At 40.4% G+C, this 21,003-nt stretch overlaps 1 protein-coding gene across 1 annotated transcript in view; it reads left to right on the plus strand.

The window, feature by feature from the left end:
- Positions 1-21,003, plus strand: part of LOC126092748 (leucine-rich PPR motif-containing protein, mitochondrial-like) — a 245,182-nt gene that overhangs the window by 156,939 nt on the left and 67,240 nt on the right.

Here is a 21,003-nt window from a genome sequence, read left to right on the forward strand (position 1 = left end):
AATCATCATCATAGTTCAAACCATATTGTTAATGATCTTTCAGGTTCTAGTGCTCAACAGCCAGCATTTAGTAGTATAATGCGTGATATAAATAGCAAGTTGTGGAATACTGCAGTAAAAAATAAATTAATGTATTCAGGAACTATTTGCTGAACATGAACTGAGAAAATGCATGCTATACACTTACATCCATGATCCACAAGCTGCCTTATGATTTATGGTGAAGGAAGCTTTGTCTGTTGCTGTCACTTCTCACCTTTCCTGTTCCAGTCACAAATGATGCAGGAGGACAAGACATTGTCTGTAAGCCTCTGTATGAGATGTAATCTCTGCCATTTGACCTTCAATGTCTTCTCACTAGATGCATGTCGACAAAACAAAACTGTTCACATGTATTGATGAGCCCAGGTACCTTAGGTTGTCTGCAACTCTTACAAGTGATAACACACCTGACTTTGGCAGTGGTTGCAGCACCACATGTAACACTCTTGTAGCAATGCATTTTTTCCCTTCTTATTGTAACGATATTACTTATAAACCTTTTTGATTTTCTGTGATAGTGTATAATTACTGCATGTTGTTTCACATAAGAACTTTAAAAAAGTTTTTGCTTGAGGGTGTTGCTGCAGCATATATGCAACCCAGTGTGACTCCGGTGCAGGTATACAAACACTGACATGTAAAGGATTAGTGTGACATTTCCAGTGTGTACGTGGCAAATGCAGAAATGTGAACTATGGTGATGTTATCACCAAATGCGTCCAAACAGGACCAACATGCTGTTATTCACTTCTTACTTGCCGAAGGACAAACACGGGTAGACATTCACCAGAGAACGAAGAATATGTAAGTGGTAACATGTCTATTGAAAACCACTGTTGTGGAATAGTGCACCAAATTCTGTGTTTGTCGTGATTTGACACAATATACCAGTCGATCTTGGAGGCCAGCCTCATCCATTACAGACGAAACAATAGGCAGATGATTGATGATGCATTTAGGACAAACCAGCGCATAGCAAGTCATGCTAGCAAAGGATCTCGACATTAGATTGGTAGCATGCTACACATTTTCCACCAAGAATTGGGCTACCGTAAGGTCCGCAGTCACCCCACTGAACAAAAATCAAACTGGATGATTGTTCTCCTGAACCGCCAGAAGCATTTCAGTATTGAAGGTAACATGTTCCTTGAATGTATTGCTGCAGGCGATGAAATTTGGTGCCACCACTTGGGACCGGAGTCGAAAGCATTGAGAGTGGAATAGTGTCATTCATCATCTCCTCGTCCTGAGGAGTTCAAGAGCTAGCCATCTGCTGGAAAGGTGATGCTCACTGTGTTGTTTGGTTACCTGGGCCCATTGGTTATTGATTTCAAGGAAGCTGGTGTCTCCATCACTGGGGAACAGTACTGTGCAACACTGGAGAAATTGTGGTGTGCAATTAAAGCAAAATGTCTGAGAAAATTGTGACAAGAGGTGCTGCTGCTTCATAATAATGCACATCCCCACATCAAGTTATGCCAACGTAAGTGGGAGACACTTGGGCATCTGCCTTATATTCCTGATCTCTCCCCTGGTGACTGTCATGCCTTCAGTGCCTTAAGAAGTCTTTGAAGGGTTGACAATACCTGTCAGATAAGAATGTGCAGCATGCAGTTACAGACTTCTTCGCACAGGACACAGTGTTTTAACAAATGGGATCTTCAACCTGATACATTGGTGGGATGAATGGTTCAGTGCTCACAGAGGTTTCACCTGATTGCCGTACTGTTTCTGGACGATATAGCATTCGAAGGGGAACTTTTTGATCACCTGTTATATATAAATTATAACTCATACATTTATCTGTTTGAAATGCCAAGATGCTTGTACTTTGAATAAACAAAAGAGAGCAAATCTGTATATTTACCTGTTAGGCACATGCCTGTGTTTAAGGCTCTGGAATTCCATTGCAGTAATTAGGATTCACATCCCCTCAATACTTTACTTTTCTTACATTTTATTGTTTGTTGATGTCTTGCATGCATAACATGAGCATAGCAGAGATGTGCTGAATATAACACATTACACCATAGATGGCTATAGGACAGTCAGTTATTTACTGCCAGGATGTCTCAGTATACGCAGTACACGAGAGATAACGTCCTGGTACGGATCTGGTACTTGTCTGATATCATAGCTTCAGTGTGCGTGAGGCTGCAGCCATATACATTATTCAACCTTGCTCTTCTCAGATGTGGATAAAGCGATAAAGCAGTGGTGTGAGATAGGAGTAGTTGATCGGCTTTGAGGTCAGGCTTAAGAAAGGCTTCAACATCTCAGCAAAGTAGCGTGTTAGTTGACACGTATATGGAACATATATTTTAAACACCATCTAACTCAAAATCTAGACCAGGACTGGCCAAGCAGCATTCTGCGAGCACTAGTACTCCAGACATGCTCCTACCTAATGCTCCAAGCACAGCAGCAAGTGGGACTGAATGCTGAGGACAAACGGCAAAATGAAGGCTGCAGCCAGATGCCACTAAAGCAAAGCATTCACCTTGTCAGATGCCAAGCAGTTTGCTGATGAAACTACTTGTGTTAAATCAGATTTACATTGTGTATTAGAAATACTATGGCAACTACACACTTGTCCAAAAAAGAAAAAGTGGAGAAGCCGCATTTTTCAATGCCGAGTGGAAATTGCCTTATCTTCCATATCGTTTTAAGGCCATACAAAATGCTTAATGTGCTATTGCTCTATTATGAGCTGGAAAAACTCTATTGGAAAGTCATTCCAACACGAGGCACAAGGACAATTTGATGTGCTTGTTTTCAGATGAAAGACATTGAATGCTGGCTGAACTGAAGGCAGCCATCAGGGAAAAACAGAGTAAAGAGTATTTATTTAGACCGGTGACAAAAATTTTTATGGCGACATCACAAATTACTTAAATTCATTAAGTATGTTAATGCAAGGTGAGAATCATTTGCTAACAGATACATCAAATGAGATTGATACTATCAAACAATAAGTAACCCTGCAGAAAAATCCACTTCTAGTTCATAACATGGAACATTCCCCTAACTCTAGGCTGTTGTTTGTGGACCAGACATGCTGACAATGTTTCAGTAATTGAAACATTTCATTAAGAGTTCTCGGAGAGATTCCAAGACATTGCACAACTGAAGACGGATTTCAATTTATTTATTAACCTGTTCTTCCTTTTGGCTGCTAATGTACCCCATTACTTTGAACTTGGGCTGATAGATGTACCATGTAACACCTATCTCAACAACCTGTTTGTCCAATCTATGAATTTACAAAACTTTTATAAAATGTTATGCCAAAGGCAATTTCTTTGACTGCACAGAGAAGCCACTAAAGTTACGTCAGTGTTTGCTTCAATATGTGTGTGTGTGTGTGTGTGTGTGTGTGTGTGTGTGTGTGTGTGTGTCTGTGTGTCTGTCTGTGCGCGTGCGCGCGAGCACGCGCGCGCATTTCCTTTCTTTCCTGTTGTTAAATTGACAGAATCCCTCCAACATTCAGATTTAACAGATATTAATCTGTGTCACTCCTCACAAATCATAGTTCCAGATATATTACATATTCTAGAATTGAAATATGTATAAATTTATAAACTTAACAACCATAGACTTTGCCGTTGGTGGGGAGGCTTGCATGCCTCAGCGATACAGATAGCCGTACCATAGGTGCATCCACAACAGAGGGGTATCTCTTGAGAGGCCAGACAAACGTGTGGCTCCTGAAGAGGGGCAGCAGCCTTTTCAGTAGTTTCAAGGGCAACAGTCTGGATGATAGACTGATGTGGCCTTGTAACACCAACCAAAACGGCCTTGCTGTGCTGGTTCCGCGAACGGCTGAAAGCAAGGGGAAACTACAACCGTAATTTTTCCCGAGGGCGTGCAGCTTTACTGTATGGTTAAATGATGATGGCGTCCTCTTGGGTAAAATATCCCGGAGGTAAAATAGTCCCCCATTCGGATGTCCGGGCAGGGACTACTCAAGAGGACGTCATTATCAGGAGAAAGTAAACTGGCGTTCTACGGATCAGAGCGTGGAATGTCAGATCCCTTAATCGGACAGGTAGGTTAGAAAAGTTAAAAAGGGAAATGGATAGGTTGAAGTTAGATATAGTGGGAATTAGTGAAGTTCGGTAACAGGTAGAACAAGACTTTTGGTCAGGTGAATACAGGGTTATAAATACAAAATCAAATAGGGGTAATGCAGGAGTAGGTTTAATAATGAATAAAAAAAATAGGAGTGTGGGTTAGCTACCACAAACAGCATAGTGAACACATTGTGGCCAAGATAGACATGAAGCCCACGCCTACTACAGTAGTACAAGTTTATATGCCAACTAGCTCTGCAGATGATGAAGAAATTGAAGAAATGTATGATGAGGTAAAAGAAAGTATTCAGATAGTGAAGGAAGATGAAAATTTAATAGTCATGGGTGACAAATTCAATAGTAGGAAAAGGAAGAGAAGGAAACGTAGTAGGTGAATATGGACTGAGGGTAAGAAATGAAAGAGGAAGCTGTCTGGTAGAATTTTGCACAGAGCATAACTTAATCATAGCTAACACTTGGTTCAAGAATCATAAAAGAAGTTTGTATACATGGAAGAAGCCTGGAGATACTGACAGGTTTCAGATAGATTATATAATGGTAAGGCAGAGATTTAGAAACCAGGTTTTAAATTGTAAGACATTTCCAGGGGCAGATGTGGACTCTGACCACAATCTATTAGTTATGAACTGTAGGTTAAAACTGAAGAAACTGCAAAAAGGTGGGAATTTAAGGAGATGGGACCTGGATAAACTGACTAAACCAGAGGTTGTACAGAGTTTCAGGGAGAGCATAAGGGAACAATTGACAAGAATGGGGGAAAGAAGTACAGTAGAAGAAGAATGGGTCGCTTTGAGGGATGAAGTAGTGAAGGCAGCAGAGGATCAAGTAGGTAAAAAGACAAGGGCTAGTAGAAATCCTTGGGTGACAGAAGAAATATTGAATTTAATTGATGAAAGGAGGAAATATAAAAAATGCTGTAAATGAAGTAGGCAAAAAGGAATACAAAGATGTATGAGACAGGCGAAATACCCGCAGACTTCAAGAAGAATATAACAACTTCAATCCCAAAGCAAGCAGGTGTTGACAGATGTGAAAATTACCGAACTATCAGTTTAATAAGTCATGGTTGCAAAATACTGACCCAAATTCTTTACAGACGAATGGAAAAACTGGTAGAAGCCGACCTCGGGGAGGATCAGTTTGGAATCTGTAAAAATATTGGAACAAGTGAGGCAATACTGACCCTACAACTTACCTTAGAAGATAGATTAACAAAAGGCAAACCTACGTTTCTAGCATTTGTAGACTTAGAGAAAGCTTTTGACAATGTTGCCTGGAATACTGTCTTTCAAATTTTGAAGGTGGCAGGGGTAAAATACAGGGAGCGAAAGGCTATTTACAATTTGTACAGAAACCAGATGGCAGTTATAAGAGTCGAGGGGCATGAAAGGGAAGCAGTGGTGAAGGGAGTGAGACAGGGTTGTAGCCTCTTCCCGATGTTATTCAGTCTGTATATTGAGCAAGCAATAAAGGAAACAATAGAAAAATTCGGAGTAGGTATTAAAATCCATGGAGAAGAAATAAAAGCCGTGAGGTTCGCCGATGACATTGTAATTCTGTCAGAGACAGCAAAGGACTTGGAAGAGCAGTTGAATGGAATGGACATGGTCTTAAAAGGAGGATATAAGATGAACATCAACAAAAGCGAAACAAGGATAATGGAATGTAATCGTGTTAACTCTGGTGATGCTGAGGGAATTAGATTAGGGAATGAGACACTTTAAGGAGTTTTGCTATTTGGGCAGCAAAATAACTGCTGATGGTTGAAGTAGAGAGGATATAAAATGTAAACTGGCTACGGCAAGGAAAACGTTTCTTAAGAAGAGAAATTTGTTAACTTCGAGTGTGTCGGGAAGTCGTTTTTGAGAGTATATGTATGGAGTGTAGCCATGTATGGAAGTGAAGCATGGGCGATAAATAGTTTGGACTGGAAGAGAATAGAAGCTTTCGAAATGTGGTGCTACAGAAGAATGCTGAAGATTGGATGAGTAGATCACATAACTAGTGAGGAGGTATTGAATAGAATTGGGGAGAAGAGGAGTTTGTGGCACAACTTGACTAGAAGAAGGGATCGGTTGGTAGGACATGTTCTGAGGCATCAAGGGATCACCAATTTAGTATTGGAGGGCAGCGTGGATGGTAAAAATCGTAGAGGGAGACCAAGAGATGAATACAAATTCAGAAAGATGTAGGTTGCAGTACGTACTGGGAGATGAAGCAGCTTGCACAGGGTAGAGTAGCATGGAGAGCTGCATCAAACCAGTCTCAGGACTGAAGACCACAACAACAACAACAACTTAATGTTAAATGCCTGTATGTAAAGCTTTTTGTAGTTCTGGTCACTGTACTGGTACTACCAAATATAGTTACTTAATTGTTTAATAAAAGTTACTTTTTTTACGGAAAACTAAGAAGTTGAAAATAAACACGTGATAAAATCCTGCTTATAAAGGAATGCTACAATATTCACATCTTATAAGTAATCACACTGTGTCTCAAATGCGACTTCCTAAGTTTCTCGTGTGTGCAGCCTTTAGCATATAGCCATCATATTCAAACACCTACTCGTAATAACGCAGTGGTGAGGAATGCCAGACTGCTGAGCAGATTCACCTTTGCTCGTCAAGCATGAGCATGCTGAGGGAGTGCAAATCTTGGCCAGGCTTGCCCTAGATGCAGATGCTTGCAGATTATTCACAACTCTTACAGGATGCTGGCCTTGGAGCCCATAAGGCTGCTAAAAAAAGGCACACTCTGACAGTTACAAATGTTATAGGCTTACCTTCTGTGACCTGAATGTAGACCACATTTGGCATCACATTATCTTTCAAAATGATTCTGTATTTACCTCAGTGAGTGAGGGTTCGGTAATGATCTCGACACCACTACCCACAGTACTTGACACAGCATTCATGTGTTGGCCGTATCACAGTTTCGTACTGGTGGGGGGATGTCACCAGATGGGGTAAGGATACTTCATTGAATTTATGGTCATCTTGCCACAGATCAACATATGCACATCATGAACCATACCATGGTGCTGAGTGTGAAGATGCGCTATGCCAGTAGAGTGATGCAATTCCAGCAAGACCACCCACTGGTTGACACAAGTCAAATTGTTCAGCTGCGGTTTTCGCAGCATGCTGACTTCAACTGATTGACTGGTCCGTTCGAGTGCTGGACTTAACCTTGTTGAAAATCTGCAGGCCAAAATGAAGTGCCACGTAAACTTACTCTGGCCAACAGTGGTCCCACACCCAGTTGACCAACTGTGGGATCTATTGTTGGACACATGGGAGAGTCTCTCAGATGATGAGACATATTTCCAGCAGGTGACAGCCTCCATCTCTCATCGGATGAAGCAGGTAATTGATGCCAGTGGTGGGTGGACCTTGTATTAGCATTAGCCTCATACCTGAAGCAAAACTTCCAATATCTCACATTACTTCACTTTATGCTACAACATTTGATGTAACTGTATGTTTGTTAAGTGGAAATCCATGTAAAATCATTATATTGTAAATTTTATTTATATTCGTGCTATTTAACTTTTAATACATGTAAATTTGGAGAAAGCACTAACTAATCAGTTTGATTCGAAATAGAAATGGTGTTCTAATATGAAAGTCAGAGGAAACACTTAATGTGTCCGATATAAGAACATGTAAACCCTAAATAATGTTATTCTCTTCCTTACTGCCTCTACAATATTTTTTATGTTTATTGTTCAAAAGAAGTGCAGTCAGGGCATACAAAAGCTCTTTTTCAAGTTCACATTTTTTGGGAGCCCAAGGACAGCATTTCATGTGTTGTGTCCATTTATCTGTATTTGTTTTCAAAGATATGACCCCTGCAAAGTATGTATTAAGTGTAATCTTCTTCAGATTGCACATATGCGCATCAGTCTCAATTGAATTTGTATCAGACTCCGAGTGATCTGTATCAGACTTCAGATGACTGTGTTTTTCTCCTTTTCTTTTTCAAGAACAAAACTTTCTCCTCTCTTTTTTATTTTATTTATTTATTTTTTTTAATTTCAGTATAGATTTCTTGTCTTTGAATTCTGTCAAATGTTCCCTGTGTGGAGACAATGTTAGCTACTTGACAGGTTCAGGATGTGCTGATTTTACTAGAGGTAGTGGCTTGCTGCTTTCAGCAGCTGGCCAGAACCATTTGGACACACATTTCTTCTGTTATTTCATCTTGTATGACAGACCTCTGGTGTATTGTCTCTAAATATATGTCTATTACTTGGGGAGAGTTCCATTTTTCCAGTGTCCATTTATAGCATTTTTCATTTTTACTGCTCTCAAGTAGGATGCTCCACATAACCTCATAATCAGACCTAGCTTCATAGTTACACTGCTCAGTTTGAAGGGCAACTCTTAAAGTGAATGGAAGAGTACTTTGTGAAGAATATAAGCATGTGAATATTGTTGCAACAGCTACTCAACTTCAGATATTAGAGCTCTACAAGCACATACACTCAGAAAACCAGAAATTCAACCCTACTAAAATCAAGGACTCTCAACAATGTCCAGCTCCTTAATGGTCATCTTGTCACTGCCCGAGGTGCTGTGAGAATTAAGTTTGGGCAGGGTGCGATTTGTGCTTTTACTAGTGGGGGGGGATGTCTTAGGGGGTTAGTAGAATTATATATGTTACTAGCTTGGACTGTGGCGTTACGCATGGTTAAACAGCTATTTATAAATAGATGTTAATGCCGAAACTCAGTATTCACGCGTATGCACTATCAGAAAAACAGTCCCTTGTTATATCTTTAAAAGTACATTATAGGTAAAGCTTATGTACAAAATCATCTACATACAGGTATACAAGGGGAATTCAAAAGGTAGAGACACATTTGTGAAAAGCTGTACTTATTCTGATGATAAAAAACAAACATATTAATAGTATTAATAGTAAGACTTATTAAAAACTTTCATTGTTTGGCTCCACAAATTTAAATATTATGTAAAGTTTTACTACAGTGCGTGGGAAATAAACATCCCAGGTTGGGATGCATAAACTAAAACCAGAGGAGGGGATGGTCTGATGCAGAGGGAGGGAAATCCCCCCCCCCCCCCTCCTGCAAATCGCACACTGAGTTTGGGTATGTTTCAGCAGACAAGAACACTTATTTTAGTCAGAATCTAGCAGTGTCAGATTAGCATACTCTCCCATATCAGGCACCTTTCCTCTGTATTCAGAATCATTTTCAGTGATGATAGCATCATTTGAATAAATTAATAACAATGTTAAATCATAACACATTCATTTTCTCAAATTAAATTCTAATGGTCTTTCGTCATCTTGCATCCACAGTCTCATACCCACAGACCACCAAAAGTATTAAGTTCAATTTTTCTTGATAATTAGGGAGAAACGAACCATAATTTCTGTTGGAAAACCATATCTTTTTGTTGTCCTGTCAGTTGGAAGGTCATGCAAGTTTGTACCTTTTATTTCTTTCAGATCATTATACATGTCCAACCAGATTTTAATAAGTATTATCTTAACAGAATTTAAATGTCTTTTTCAGACCCGATACACTGAAAAGATGAATTTATTTTTCCCAATATATTTGTGATTTTACTTGGAGGTTAAAATGTATGAGCTCACCATTAAACATTTATTCTGTCTTATTTCATTTAATGATTTTTTTCTGCTGTAGCTGCTTTATTGTACTGTCTGCTACTTCTGTGAACAGTGTGATACATACAGGCAAAATTTTCTCTTTGGCAAATTAATTTGGACTTGATTATTTTTTAAGTTGAAAGTGATAGTGAATGTTGGTGTTCCCAAAAATAGGACAAAATGATTGCTGTTGAGCTTGGCTCTTACATTGGGGTGTGTAATTTGAAAAAAAGTGATTCACTACCTGTTTCATTTATGCTAAAGAATTGAATAATTTTTATATTAATTATTCTCTCCCACATTTGAAATAAGAGCTGTATAAAAGACAAAATTGTGCTGAAAGTTTGATTGATCTAAAATCACTTGCTCCTTAAAATAATAATATTCTTTCACTCCTATAAAATGAATGCCCTTGAAATACCTAAGATAAATTTTGCGTACAATTTTCTGGGTTTTGTGAATCAGTTTTTGTTACCTCGTACTAACCGTAGTTATCTTACAGACTACAAATTATATGCATCAGTATTGTGCTTATCAAGACAAGAGAAGCTACCACAATAAGACCACTGGCAACTGGTAGGACATAAAAATATTGGACAGATGGTGACCCAAACTCTCAAGAATTGACAACTAGGAAATTTTATCACGAGCTATTTGCACATTGATTCTAACAGCTCCTTGTGTTACCATCTAACAATCAAATCTATATGTGTTTGCTGAGAAATTGCTTCATGTTTCACGATCACTGTCAACATCCAATACTTCCATGTATAATTTTTAATTGATATTGATTTCCAATTTTGTGTATAGTACTTCTCACTGGTATGACAGTATATTGTTGCCAGATTGAGATTTTCACTCTGCAGCGGAGTATGCGCTGATATGAAACTTCCTGGCAGATTAAAACTGTGTGCCTGACCGAGACTCGAACTCAGGACCTTTGCCTTTCGCGGGCAAGTGCTCTACCATCTGAGCTACCGAAGCATGACTCACGCCTGGTCCTCACAGCTTTATTTCTGCCAGTATCTCGTCTCCTACCTTCCAAAGTTTACAGTAGCTCTCCTTCGAACCATGCAGAACTAGCACTCCTGAAAGAAAGGATACTGCGGAGACATGGCGTAGCCACAGCCTGGGGGATGTTTCGAGAATGAGATTTTCACTCTGCAGCGGAGTGTGCGCTGATATGAAACTTCCTGGTTCGCAGGAGAGTTTCTGTAAAGTTTGGAAGGTAGGAGACGAGATACTGGCAGAAGTAAAGCTGTGAGGACCGGGCGTGAGACGTGCTTCGGTAGCTCAGATGGTAGAGCACTTGCCCGCGAAAGGCAAAGGTCCCGAGTTCGAGTCTCGATCGGGCACACAGTTTTAATCTGCCAGGAAGTTTCAATATATTGTTGGTCTAACCCAACATGAGCAAGTTAGTTTGGGGGTGGGGTGAGTTTTGCTACAATTTGTGATGTGGCTGCACACTCTGAGAATGCCTGCTTGCAGTAGAGTTTTATTGACTGTTTATAGAAGGAAGCAGTATATTGATTAATTCCTTTATGAAAGTGTATTCACAGAATTTCAACAGTAAACCACACTGTGATGCTGAACACTCTTTTAACATCTGCTACAGTTTGGATGAGCACCTCAGTGACAATTTTGCACTTACTGGAAGCAACTTGCCAAAATGTGCTGCTCTTCTTTGAATATCCTGTATTTTCTCTCTCAATTCTTTCTGGCACGGGTCTCAAACTGAAGAGCAATATTGAAGTATCAGTAAAACAATGGTTTTGTAAGCCACCTCCTGTGTGGATGGACTACACTTCCTGATGTTTCTCCCAGTGAGATTGTCTGACTTATCTATGAGTAGTTGATCACTTTAAATTACTCTGTATGTGTGCTCCCAGGTTTATAATGGGTGTGACTGCCTCAGAGTATACCTCTATCAGTAGACATTTTCTGCTTGTGACTGTGTATGTGCGGATGGATATGTGTGTGTGTGTGTGTGTGTGTGTGTGTGTGAGTGTATACCTGTCCTTTTTTCCCCCTAAGGTAAGTCTTTCCGCTCCCGGGATTGGAATGACTCCTTACCCTCTCCCTTAAAACCCACATCCTTTCGTCTTTCCCTCTCCTTCCCTCTTTCCTGATGACGCAACCGTTGGTTGCGAATGCTTGAATTTTGTGTGTATGTTTGTGTTTGTTTGTGTGTCTATCAACCTGCCAGCACTTTCCTTTGGTAAGTCACATCATCTTTGTTTTTAGATATATTTTTCCCACGTGGAATGTTTCCCTCTATTTTATACATATGTATATAGCGCTGGCATGTTGATAGACACACAAACATACACACAAAATTCAAGCTTTCGCAACCAATGGTTGCTTCATCAGGAAAGAGGGAAGGAGAGGGAAAGACGAAAGGATGTAGGTTTTAAGGGAGAGGGTAAGGAGTCATTCCAATCCCGGGAGCGGAAAGACTTACCTTAGGGGGGAAAAAAGGACAGGTATACATTCGCGCGCGCGCCCACCCACTCTCACACACACACACACACACACACACACAAGCAGACATTTGTAAAGGCAAAGAGTTTGGGCAGAGATGTCAGCCGAGGTGGAAGTACAGAGGCAAAGATGTTGAATGACAGGTGAGGTATGAGTGGCGGCAACTTGAAATTAGCAGAGGTTGAGGCCTGTTGGGTAATGGGAAGAGAGGATATACTGAAGGGCAGGTTCCCATCTCCGGAGCTATGACAGGTTGGTGTTAGTGGGAAGTATCCAGAGAAACCGGACAGTGTAACACTGTGCCAAGATGTGCTGGCCGTGCACCAAGGCATGTTTAGCCACAGGGTGATCCTCATTACCAACAAACACTGTCTGCCTGTGTCCATTCATGCGAACGGACAGTTTGTTGCTGGTCATTCCCACATAGAAAGCTTCACAGTGTAGGCAGGTCAGTTGGTAAATCACGTGGGTGCTTTCACCTTCCGGGTTACAGGACTGGAGTAGGTGGTGGTGGGAGGGTGCATGAGACAGGTCTTACGTCGGGGGCGGTTACAAGGGTAGGAGCCAGAGAGTAGGGAAGGTAGTTTTGGAGATTTCATAGGGATGAACCAAGAGGTTACGAAGGTTTGGTGGACGGCGGAAAGACTCTCTTGGTGGAGTGGGGAGGATTTCATGAAGGATGGATCTCAGGCTGCGAAAGCTTGAATTTTGTGTGTATGTTTGTGTTTGTTTGTGTGTCTATCAACATGCCAGCGCTTTCGTTTGGTAATTTACATCATCTTTGTTTTTAGATATATTTTTCCCACGTGGAATGTTTCCCTCTATATTTTAAAGGAAAGTTGCTACTCACCATACAAACCCCCCCCCCCCTCCCTTTCACACACACACACAAATGCAGTCGTGTGTGTGAATTGTGTTAGTATGTGTGGGTCTATTTTTGACAAAGGCTTTAATGGCCAAAAGCATTATTTGTGGCAGTCTTTTTGTTGTGCCTATCTACGGCTCAGCATCTCCACTAAATGGTGAGCAGCAACTTTCCTTTTTAATATATAAATATGTATATGTAATATACAGGGTGTCACACTTTAATCTATACTGGCTGATATATCTCTAGTGGCACAATTCTGCAAAAAAAAAAAAAAAAAGTCTCCAGTAAACATTGAAAAGCTTGAAAGGGGTCATGGAATGGTTACCTCGAAATGACGTTGAACCGTATTTTCAAGGTCAAACCAAGGTTAAGTTCATTTTTGCAAATGGTAACCCCCTTTTTTTTATTCCATATTTATATTCTACTTGATAAAAATACTTCATTTTGTAAGGGGGCTGATAACCTCAGATGTTAAGTCCCATAGTGCTTAGAACCATTTGAACTTCGTTTTGTAGGAAACCTTGTGTTTTGTAGGAAACATTGTTATTGAAAAACCAGTGTTTTGTTGCCAGGGGGCACTTCATTGTAACTTTCCCAGGTTACCAATATCTCGAGAACAAAGCAAGATTGGGAAAAATTTTCAATGAAAATCTTGTATGGTCTGAACTCTGTCAATTGGTGAAATTTTTGTGATCTTGAAATGGCTTTGAAATTCTTCTGTAGGGATTAACCTGAAAGCAAATACTGTCGGCATTAGTGGAACCCAATGTGCACCACTTGGAGGCTACTGATCGGAGACCAGCATTGTGCTTGTGCCAGCACAATCAGAGAAGAGAAGAGTGGAGCTTTGAAGCTAACTAATAAGCTTCATTGTCAGAGAATTTGAAATCAAGACTGGGGGTTCAGAGAAATTTTACTCTGAAGATTTCTGGGCTGTTCTCACTTAGTGATTCCGGACTGGCATGACTCTCATAAATTTTTCTCTTATGCACTTAGCAAAAATGTGTGTTAAGGGATTTAGAAAGATTCTACCTCATCAAACTTTGATGAATTACACCTCATGTTACTCTGAACAATCTCATCTCTCGAGGCTTTAATGAGTTCCTGTGAAATGAAATTTTTCCAAATCCATATGAGCAAAATTATTCTCAACATGAATATTTGGAGCCCATAAGAGAAAAATTTATCTGAGTCACCTTGTCTCACAATCAACTTTTTTGGGCCCGTCTTTCGTTTCTGCCTTCTCTCCACATTTGAAAGGTCGGATTCCCATTGGGTAATTCATTATTTTATTATTTGCATCAATATTGAGGTATGTAAAGGTGACCTTTTGAAAGACACACAGCCTTTAGACACCTTAGAAATTTTCTGAAAGAGCACACTTGAATACCTAATATTTTGGCTTCACATTGTGATGTAACAACTGAGGGCATGTGTAAACAAACAGGTTGCGTACACTGTAATAAGTCAGTTGTCCTGCAACATGCTTGCCAGATGTTTTGTTGAGGGAAAAACCCAAGAAAACCAATAATAATAAAAGTGACCAGTACAATTTATTTTTCAACTCCAATTTATCTGAAATGACTGATAAAAATTGTTGGCGAGTGTTGCGATAATCGTGCAGGTGTGCAAAGATTATATGCTAAAAGGTACGTACCCCAATGCCCATCATCCCACGAAGGTTACAGTTAGGTCTCTGGTAAGATGAGCTGAAAGAGGGACCTTGAAAAGGGAGAGATAAAAGACGGGTATGAGAGAGACGATTGTGCTGGGAGTTCGTGCTATTGTTGCTACAGATTCACACCATTCGACTCATCAGATTCAGGGAATGCAAGGCATGCCACGAGCGACGGTATCTCATGTTTTAAGATACTTTAAATTCCATCCATATCACTTAACATATCACCCAAGCAATTGAGCCTGGGGATCCTGAGAGAATCCTGGCATTTTGTCGATGGGCCGATGTGCAAATATGTCATGATCCCGTTTTCTCCGCACAGATGAGTCAAACTTCGAGAATGTGGGAGGAGTCAATTCTCATAACACAAACTACTAGGCAGAAGCAAATCCTCTGTGACAACGAGATCACCGAACACAGAGACGGTGGTCAAGCAATGTCTGGGTGGGCATAGTTGGAGATTATGTGATAGGTCCTGTTTTTTATGGTGAAACATTGAACAGCTTGCGCTCTCTTCATATTCTCCAGAATCCAATGCTTCCTTTACTAGAAAATATCCCCCTAGACATACGAGCACGTATGTGTTTTCAACATGACAGCGCCCCCGCTCATCAGGCCTTACCTGTCAGAAGGTACCTTAATGCAACTTATGCGTTCGATAGATTGCAGGGTTGCCACAAGTTCTGGAAATCAGATAATATCAGGGAATTTCAAACATGTCAGGGAAATTTGTCTCGGTAGATGAAATGGTTTGTTTACTGAGATGTCATGCATTGTCGCTGGTTGTGCGCAGCTGGGTACGTGTGTTGTTTCCCTACTCGCTCATTCTCTGCTTCTACCCTTCATACCCTTCCCCTCAGCTTGCAGTTAGTGCTGCCACCACCACTTGCCACTAGCCTAGCAGCTGCCAACGAGAAGCAGGGAGGTGTGAGGAGTGGTTTGTTTGGATCTGATTCTCTGTGATTGTTGACACAGCAGCTGGAGACAGTGGTCATGTGTACATGAGTTGTGTCTGAGTGATTATGTGAAAGTGAGTGTGCTCTCATTTTCTGACAAAGGTTGTGACCAAATATTTAGTTGTGAGAGTGTGACTGCCCTATGTGCCTGTCTGTGGCTCACCATGCATCTTCATGGTGAGTTGTTATATGTTCTCATTAGTATTGGTTCTCAGAGTAATCGAGCAAATTTATCTGTTGGATGGATTGATCACCACAGTCTCATTTCATCAACTTCGTGTCTGTGACTTGTGAATAGCTGGCCACACAAGTGGAGGTCCACAACATGGCGAAACCGTAGGCCATTTCCGCAGGTACCTCTAACAGATTGGGCCTGCCACTGAAGCCCATCGTTTCCCACTAATGTACAGGCCCTGCTCATCAGATCTAGTCTCACCAACCGGCCCACAGGCCACACCTGTTTGTGTGTAGCGTAATGTGGTGGATTTTCATGGTTTATCCATGGACCCAGGACTGCTGGCTCGATGGCAGGCCGGGTGCTGATAACCTCACTGTTGTGCGCCCTAAAACACTAATAATCATCATCATCGATGGCAGGCCAGAGGTCATGGACGATGGGTTCCAGAAATTGCGACTTTCTCACTGCTGGTACATTGTAGAGTGTGGCGTTTTATAGACATTTTATTTATTGTAGTGCATTTTGGCACTTTGAATGTAGTTCATATATTAGAAAGTATGGACGATAAGAAGAAATAAATTGTGACAGTCGCTGGCAGTTTGTACGCTATATACTCATATATATCTCGAAAGAAAAATCACACAATACTTGTAAAATGAAATGATCATGTCGCATTTGATGGCCAAGAGGCCCCTTCCGGGGAACTTTGGCTGCCAGGTCGCAAGTCTTAGTACAGGTGACACCACATTGGGACATTACCGCTCAGCTAAGCAGGTGCACACACAATACCTCTAAAATAATAGACATAACGCAGTGAGTACTAACTGACAATAATGAACATAGCAGAACCAACATTTTATTGGCGGTCACCTATAGTGTTGGTTTATACAATTCTTCACCGCCTGATAAACTTCTTTCAAGAGGCCTACTTTTTTATGAGGTTATTTCTGAATTTTTAAATCTGTCATGCGACTCCAAGGAAATGCATACATTTGTCACCAAATGTCTTTTGTTTTATTTAAATAAAACATCAGTGGTCTTAATGAAACACACATACCATTTGGTGGCTTGCTTTCTCCGTCTAAAACAGTTCATTACAAAAGATGTTGACATTACTTTTTAAGATTTTTGCTCAGAAGTTGAGAATACAGAAGTCCTTTACATTCTTTTTGTCAACTGATGTCTTTACTCACCCCTGAGATCTCTATATTTGTCAGGGAAAAATGCTAAAATTTGTCTGGAAATCGGGGAATTTCACTTGGGGAAACTTGTGTCAACCCTGGATTGGTATCGGTAATGCAGTTCGTGAATTTGTGCCAAGAGCGCCGACTTAACACCGTTGGACTTCTTCTTATGGAGAGCTGTGAAGCAGAAGGCGTACTCCACTCCCCCAATCATGTGAGAGAAAGGGTTTTGGCATCAAACATTGAATGATGTTGAGACTAGTGTCCGACAGTGTGTGCGAATGTGCATTAGGCAAAATGGGCAGTTGATCGAGCATCTGAGATCTTAAATTTCCAGTGCGAACCATGTTAATCAGCCCTTTCCAGCGCTAATGATGGGTGAAGTCCGCTGGGCAACATCCACGTGGTGCACATTGGGTTCCGCTAATGCCAACAGTATTTGCTTTCAGGTCAATCCTACTGAAGAATTTCAAGCCCATTTCAAGTTCAGAGAAATTGCACCAGTGGACAGAATTCAGGAACCATACAAGATTTTCATTGTTCTAGAGATGCTTGTAACATGGGAAAGTTACAATGACATGCCCCCTGGCGACAAACCATTGGTTTTCCGAAAAAACTGTTCCCTACAAACAATGCATCCCCCCTCCCTCCCCCCATAGAATACGAATATAGAATAAAAAATAGGGGGTTACCATTTGCAAAAATGAACTTGACCTTGGTTTGACCTTGAAAACAGGGTTCAAGGTCATTTCAAGGTAAAAACTCCATGACACCCTTTAAACCTTACACCTTTTACTAGAGGCTCTTTTCTTCTCTCTCTCTCTCTCTCTCTCTCTCTCTCTCTCTCTCTTTTTCTCTTAATTGTGTCACTTCAGAGATATTGGCTGGTATAGATTAGAATGGAACACCCTTTATAAAGGGAAAACATTGTTACCAAAAGCTCAAAATGTATGTTTCAGACTTACTTCAAGTTTTTACACATTGCTGTAATAAACATTTAGATACATATAGACAACATACTTTATATATATGCAATTAGCAACCTTATTGGTTTATGATTAAAATACTACTACAGTATCTGAATTTGCAGTAACAATAAACAAGGCTCCAGGTCAGAGAAGGGGGGGGGGGGCAGGGGAAGAGGGGATGGATAGAGGGGTGAGAGGAAATGAAGATAGAAAATGGGGGAAAGAAGGAATGGGTAGACAGAGAGGGCTGGAGAAGATGAAGAGGGGGAGGGGGGTTAGGAGGATATGGGTGGAGAAAAGGGGGAAGAGGTGGTGGACTGTGACTGAGGGGGGGGGGGGGGGAGAAGATGGACAGAGGGAGGGCGAATAGGAGATAAACAAAGAGGGGGAGAGTCAGGTGAGAGAAGGAGATTAGGGAGTATATCCAGTTCCCATACATATTAGAAGCACGTACTTTCTCTATTCTTTTATCCTTTCTTGTCAGTTTAAGCAGACCTGGCCACAGAAAGCATGACCAGGTACAGATAGTTAGTAATAAAATAATAAACTGTAGCTCCCCTGAGCTTTGCAATAAATTTAGATACTTGTGTAATGAATCTGTTTGCAGTGATATTTTTCTACAAATAAGTTGCTATCGACCTGTATTACCAATACCATTGATATAACATTGGAAATAATCAGTTATTGATAATATAATGTAAATCGATAGATCAAAAATCTACTCACTAAGTGGCAGAAGGGTAACACACACACACACACACACACACACACACACACACACACACACACACACACACACAATGATTTCACTTGTACAAGCTTTCGGAGCCAGTGACTCCTTTTTCTGGCAGAAGAGTTGTGAAGGGGAAGGAAGAGGGGTGAAGGAAAAGGATGGGAGAGGTTTAGGGAAAGGGGTATAGTTCGGAAAAGTCTCCCAGAATCCCAGGTCAGGGGAGACCCTTCAACTCTTTTGCCAGGAGGAGGAGGAGCCACTAGCTCCGAAAGCTTGTAAAAGTTAAATCCTTCTGTGTGCGTTCCACTGCCACTGCTTGGTGAGTAGATTTTTTATCTATACATATACATTACAAAATCATTGACAGTTTGACTTAAAATTCTGGGCCCAAAGGCAGTGGTTCACAAGTAAAACTTTCCATTAGTGTTTCATCTCGGACCACTGGAGATGCCCTCAATGATGAAGCAGCAACAGAGACAAAATGTTAGGAGAAAGTTTCACATATTAACCATGACCTATCAGTCAGGAAAGTGAAGTTCATATCTCTTGTGAAAGTCTACATTATATGATCACTCTACAAGGACCATCAATTAATATAGCTGCATTCTTGACAGACAGCATGTTTCAATTAATAAATTGGTAATGTTTTATAACATAACTATGGCTTTTGATTTGTGAACCGTGATATCCTCTCACAAACGTTAAAATAAGGTGAAATACGATAAGTTCATGGTTTTCAGCTTATAGGCTTTCTAAATTAGAAGCTGAGATGGTTAATTTGAAAGGGCATGGCCGATTTCTTTCCTCAATCTGAGCTTATGCTACATCTCTTTAGTATCCCCACCAGTGGACATGGTGAGCTGGCCCAGGTAGTACAGTGGAATAGTGCAGAAACTGGCCATGGAAGGCATGTCTGATGCACATATGGGCAGACCCTCTGACAGGAGTGTTTACCTGCAGACAGCAGTAAGCTGAGTGGGCCAATGCTTATGTTGAGTTCAGCCACTGCAGACCCTTCCTTTTGCTTCATCCTGAGTGTTCCTGTGAGGTCTCGGTCATCTGGTGCCCACACCAGCCAAGTGCTGAGTTTATTTCCGTGCCCATCTGTATACGGTTTCAGATATGCTTCCCATAGGTTGACTTGCATGATGAGTTTTCTTTCCTCTCACAGGGTTTTGTTCCTCAGTTATTTTTGAGCCACCATCGGTCTGTGAAGTACCTGCATTGACAGTGTAATGTAGTGTTGTTGTCATGCTTGTGTAGATACTAAGGTCTCTAATGGTCTTGTTCTTCGTGGAACCATAAACCCTAGTCTTCCTTCTAAATTGTAAGAAATCAAATATTCCGAACCATATACTTTAAAGATACCTCACTTGCAGTGTCACAGGACGCAAAGTTTGCCCTCTTTGAAGGTGTTACAAGAATGGAGTATATAGATAAAAATAGTAATAGTTCCCATTCTGAAGGGCAGCTAATGGAATATTTGAAAATGCAAACAGGTGTTTCAAGGCAAATATATTGTTAAATTTTGACAGCCTCAATACTTATAGTTCAACATTTCTTAAGTAACTTCAGAACACATAACTGTAAGTTTTTGCTACAGTAAAATAGGTACCATCAGAACATATTACTTTAAGTTTTTGCTACACTCGAATAAAAATAGTTAAAATGTTCAATTTTCAGGACTACATGTAGATCAGAACCTGAACTGGAAGAAACTGGACTGGAGGTGCAATAAAGCACCACAATTTAGAAATGTTTGTTATATGCACAATTCCAGCTATAGGAAATTTAAAAAATGAAGAAATTATTTGATTTGCAGGCATCCATCATTAATGAGTTTCCTTTTTTTGATGAAACTAAATCACAGAGAACCTTTTTGGGGTAGATAAAAGTGTAGTGAGAATTGTATGTGTTGTTAAATATGGTGTAAAGTTTATTTCAGTTATTCCTCACATAATGTGGTTAATGCCTATACCAGTTTCAACTTGCTAGTAATTGTCACTAGTCCAATAAAAATAAGAAACAGTAGACATATTATGACATTACATTAATAAATTAAATAAAAACACACATAGATTATATAATTCAATTCGATAGATAAAATATCTACTCATCAAGTGGTAGTAGAAGAGCACACACAAAAGGTATTACAGTTTGCAAGCTTTCAGAGCCAGTGGCTCC

This window comes from Schistocerca cancellata, chromosome 7 (genome assembly GCF_023864275.1).
Source record: "Schistocerca cancellata isolate TAMUIC-IGC-003103 chromosome 7, iqSchCanc2.1, whole genome shotgun sequence".
In the NCBI taxonomy this organism is placed as follows: Eukaryota; Metazoa; Arthropoda; class Insecta; order Orthoptera; family Acrididae; genus Schistocerca; species Schistocerca cancellata.